Here is a 5,786-nt window from a genome sequence, read left to right as displayed (position 1 = left end):
CAACAACGTGGACAATCCCAGCTTATAGGAACATTTGGTCTGAAGCATAGCAAAAGTGGGATATTCCTTCACATGATACCCTTCTACTTTAGGGCAAACACATGCAGGAAAGGAAAAGAGCCTGAGAGCTCAGACTTCCACATGTATAGAACTGAGGGAGGTGGAAAACAGCAAGATCATCCTGTAAGGGGAAAACAAAAAGGAGCATCCATTCTGAGGAAAGAATTCAAAGCTTCAGGAGTTGAGAGAGCAGGAGTGGAACAGTGGGCCAATGTATTCAGATTGCTAAGAGGTTAAAAATACTGTCACACTTTCAAAGAAAGAGACAAAAGACATTAAGAGTAAACAGGAAATTTGGGAAATCTATTTCGTTCAAAGTAGCAAACATCTGGAACAAATTGTCAAGAACTTAAGACCATCAAAGTGAAATATTAACAAGGTTAAGAGGCAGCTGGACTGGAGGAGGAGACTGGAGAATACAGTGACAAAGGAGAGAAGTGGAGATGAAGTAAAACCTAGAGGCAAGAGGCTCATTAGCCTGAAGGGCTTTGCAGTCTCCTCCCCCCATCCTTCATTCAGTATTTCTTTAATAGCTTCAGGCTTAAAGCAATTTCATGCACTGATTTTTGGGTTATGGAAACAACATAGTACCTTTTTCTTAGTAGTCCTAACTGACATGGTATATCATTGTTCAGCTTCTATACTTCTATGCTTAACTCAGAAATGCAAGAAAACTGAATTCATGCTACTCCTTCCACCAAGCAGAGCCTTGTGAAGTCTGGAATTGTTCGTTCCTTTCACTCTTCCAAGGACAAATTATACTTTTGTTAGAGAATGTTTCATAAAGAAGAAATAAAATGGTCTTTTAATGAAAAAAAAAATCCATAAAAATGTTTTCTGAAGTTAAAAGCTTTGTTTTTTGTTTTTTAAGAGACATTTGTTTCAAAATAACTCAAAACAGGCTAAACAACACCTTTAAAGATGACAAAAACCAGTGGGCATAAACGAATAAAGAGCCTAAGAAGGAAATACTTAGTGTGACTTATCCCTTAATATCCAGACCCTTCTCTAGGAGGGCTGGTCAGAAAGCTGTGTTGGACCTTACTCAAAAGGAGGGAGCAGTCTTCCATCTCTGCCTGGACTGTTATTAACTATATTGGTTACATTCATGGCCATTAACAGCCTTTAAAAGATGATCTTGGAATTTTGTTTTCCAAGTCTCATTATTGAGCAATGGAATATTCATAGAACAGTAGATGGAAACAACTGAGAAGGAAAAGAAAAAGCCTCCAAGTTCCCATCTCTGCCAGCTCATTTAAACTAAGATGAAGATTCAACATTAAATCGATTCAGGAATCACAGTACATGTAAACACACATTAAGAAGCTCACTGTGGAGTGATAGAGAACAGTGAAACACACACTTGCCCGTCCTCTGTTCTAATAACCACTGGTAGACTTCAGCCAAGGCTGACAGAGCTGGGAGAGCTTTCAAAGATACAAAGTGCCTGTGGGCTTTACAGGACAGGCAGCTGAGTGAGGGATAAAGATATTCTTAAAAGACCCAATTGAAGTAAAACATACATTAGACATGAGAGAATCCACACCAGCCTCCATTACTTGTCTAATAGCACAGAGCCTGTTCATGCTGTTTGTTATCAGCTGAGCACCCACATCTAAGGGGTCAGAGCTTGATTAGGAACACCTGCTCCTGGCTTGGCCAAAGGCAGCAGGAGCTTTGCTTCAGCCTCAACAGCTTCTCCATCATCTGGCCCCAACCACCTGTCTGCACCTTCCCAGACTGAAAGGAGCCCTCATGGTTGCCACCTCATGTGGATAAGGGGCTCAAGAAGCCATCATGAGAAGACAGGGTTACCTGCTTACTCCATAGGCAGCTCCCCAAGAGAGAGCCCAGTGCCACAGGGGCATCAACAAGCAAGCTCAGGCACAAACACAGAAAAGCAGGCAGTGGTTTTCCTACTGACTGGGGGGCACTTTAATGAGCACACTACACAGAAGGGGCTAGAAAAAAGGTGGTAAGCTTCATACATCATAGAAAAAAATCAAAGGGTTACTCTATATAACCAGGCACAGCTGACTAAACAAGGCACTGCAAGTCGTTCACAGCTCAGGTAAAACATAACAACAAAAAACCTCACAGCTCCCATCCCACCTCTCCCAAGAACCAGCTCCCCAGGCACAAGCCCTGGGCTGATCCAGGGCCTCACAGTGCCCAAATTAACACAACAGTCAGATAAAAACCTCTGCCTTACCTTGGTATGCTGGGCCTCGCCTTGGTATCAGCCATGCCAGAGAAAGTATAGGGGAACCAGAGCCAAAGATGCCTCTCCAGCAAACCCTACAACTGCACCTCACAGCTCTGAATGCTGTCCTTCAAGGGCAGCAGTTCTTATGAGGCCAAGTGGAGCCCATTAGCATTAATCCCCCACACCTGCACAGCTCCACACAGGTGTGGAAGAGGCCCCAGGTGTTGGTGATGATCACAAAGGGCTCTGGACAGCCTCAGCAAAGCCCCACTGCCATTGGCAGAGCATGGCTGCAGCTGAGGGCAAGCTCTGCTCCCTGTGCCAGGTTGTGAATTGGTCACCTTTTTAATCAAACTATGGATGTTTCTACTCCTCCAGCCCATGATTCACACAAATCTTATTTTCCCCAGCATTAAATTCTGTTGCACTGTTAGGGCAGATGTCCTTGCTGAAATCAACTGGTTCCTTCTCTACAAAATACCTTCTAGATGCTATTTGAACTGCATCCTTTTGTGCATATGATAGCTTAAAGGCACCCGCTTGCAATGAATTTGTAGAGACTTATCCACATTTTGGCACGCTGGAGGAGCACACACCACTGTGTTCTCCTCACTTTAGTGTAAAACAACTTATTTTGAGAGCACATGAGCCTGCAATGCAGGGAGCAGCAGCAGTTTTAGTGCTGTGGGGGTAGGCTTGTGAAATAGACCAAAATCCTATCAGTCTGACAGGAGATACGCTATCAGGCTGCTCACAGTCTGCAAAGGCAACTCAGCTAACAGCTGCTGGTCATTAGGAGACATGTTTGGTCCCAGCTGCCTACATGCTGGACTACTTTCTACTTAGAACAGGCTGCCCAGAGAAGCTGTGGATGCCCTGCTACAACAGGGGGGCTGGAACTAGATGATCTTTAAGGTCCCCTCCAGCTTAAGCCATTCTATGATTCCATGATTACGGTGATCTCAGCCAAGACAGTTTCCTTTTCCTTCCATTTGCATTTTCCTTCCAGCTTTCTGTCTATTTGGATCTCTTGTCACACCTGTACATAACGTCTATTGCATTGTGAAAGGGCAGCTGCCATCTTCCAATCATTGTAACAGAAAGATTCCTGTCTGGCCTAACATCTGAGCTCTGTGCTCCTGCTGAAGCAGCTGACCAAATGCTGAGCTTGCTGGTATGTTTTGTCAAAAAAAAAAATGATGTTTTTCAGGTCATAAGGCACACTAAGCCACCGTTTAAACTGAAGGGGCCAGTAACAAATGGCAACAATTCTCCAGATAAGGACTGAAGGAAGTACTGCCATGCTTGACCATAAATACCTGGGTTAGCATTCCTAGGCCCCTGCTTTATAATTAGCAGAGTCAGACAGATGCTTGCAGAGGCTGAATCAGAGCAGAAATGAACTCAAGTGCCCTGTAATGCCTGTTCAAGGACCTCTTTCCCTTCAATCAACGAAGAGAAGTCCTGCAGAGACGAGCCTACTTGAACATACATGAGATTAAGTGGCCAAAGTTAAGTGAATACACATGAGCATCTCCCAGGTTACAGAGTTCTAACAAATAATTGCAGGTTTGCATTTAGGAAACCTGTGTTATTTCAAATACTGTGCCCAAATATGCTTCAAGGATCTATTTATACTTCATAAAGTCATGTCTTGAGTTTGGAAAAAGGTGCGAAGCATATTGTGAGACAAGGGACATCAGACACAATGACTGTGCCAATGGCTCCATACAGCATCAACTTGTCCACAAGTGTTCCTTTGTGAGCTGTGTAGAGCAGCCACACAATCAGAGCTGTGGGAGATGAGTCTTTTCATGTACAAGCCATGGGCTTGTGTTTAGGAATCCAAGTGGCAGATCTTTACTTCCCAGTGTCAGACATTTATACACATTGAAGTTCTTCCCCAGTCCTGTTCCCAAGGCTGAACAACACCAGTTCTTTCAACTCCTCTTTCTATGTCAGATGTTCCAACCCCTTAATCATATTCATGTTTTTTTTGTAGATGTTCTCCAGTACATCCACATACTTCTTGTCTGGAGGAGCCCAGAACTGCACCCAAATGTTCTCCAAGTGTTTTTCACCAGTGCTGAGTGGAGGAGAACGCTCACCTTCCCCAGCCTTCTGTCAGTGCAGCTCAGGATATTGTTGGCCTTCTTTGCTGCAGTGGCACACTGTTGGTTCACCACTTGTTAACCAGTGGGTTTTTCTCTGCAAAATTTTTTAGATAGAATAGTTCTATTGAAACTAAGAGGATCAGCCCAGGTCTGTATTGCTGCGAGGGATACACCTCCAGCTCGTTAATACAGAATTTTAATGCAGAATTGGTATTGTAATTTTTTGCACTGAAAACTTAAATTTCAGACAATCCGCACCTTTGTATCATTAGTGAAAATTCAAGATGTGTCCTGAGATAACCTGTGCTGGCGCATTACCAAGGTAACAGTGACAGAGGGGAATCAAAGCTATGGAAGTTTCTGGGATCAGGAAGAAGAGACTACAGGGCATCAGAAGCTGGCAATTAATAAGAAATAGAAGTCTGGAACAAACTTTTCCCCACGTTGCCTAGAAACATGCATAACGTTCGCTGCTGCTGCTTCACAGAGGATTTTTTGTCCAACGTACCATACTATGATTTAAGAAAAAAATATGCACAAAGTGAAGGTAATCCTAAAGAGAACAAGAACTAGAAAAGGAGAAAAGATCCAGCAACACTGATGCAGAAGGAAACCATTTCATTAGCTGCTAAAACAGCAGAAGTTTGTTTTGCTTTGGCTGCAATGTCCTTCTGACTCCCACGTAGGAAATATTCATGCAGTATTACACACAGACAGAACATGTCCAGTTCCTGGAAGTCCAAATACAAGAAACCGTAGTCCATTTTAGCAGCTATGCTGATCTTGAATTATGAAAGTGAGAAATAGTTTGCTTTCATTTGTAACCCTGAGCTACAATTCTTGAGTTCTTTTCTTGGATTTTCCCTAGACTTCCAGATGACCTTTGGCAAAATACACCCTTTCAATGTGTCCTTCACCTCCAAAACAAAGATCATGACCAAGTGCTGAAAGAACTGGCCCTTACTGTTACTTCATGGACAGCTTCCTACATATACGAAGATACCTCTGAGGGGGAAATTCATTCTGGATGACTTCTATGAACTGGCCACATCACTGAGCACATTCACAAGAGCTTAAGGTTGTTTTATTTGCACTTTCATTGCAAGGAGAAAGAATTTTATTTACCAGATGCTTTTCCCAATGCAGTAAGTTAGAGGGTTTCTCAATCAGCACATGGAGCTTATGTATAAAAGACAAGAGGTTAAGCAACATTGAAGTGCCCAATGGACCATCTGGTGAACATTAGGATTGTCAATAAATCACAACGGCATCAGTTCATCAAGAAAATTCCATTTCAAACTACTGATGAAAAAAAAAAAAAAAAAAAAAAAAAAAAGGACGGGAAAAAACTCACAAAAATTGGTATTTTCATCTTTTATAAAAACAGGAGCATTAAACAACTTTAA

Source organism: Coturnix japonica, chromosome 22 (genome assembly GCF_054131305.1).
Source record: "Coturnix japonica strain WE chromosome 22, WE-NBRP24, whole genome shotgun sequence".
NCBI lineage: Eukaryota > Metazoa > Chordata > Aves > Galliformes > Phasianidae > Coturnix > Coturnix japonica.
The sequence above is the reverse complement of the archived record's forward strand: the minus strand, read 5'-3'. Positions refer to the sequence as shown.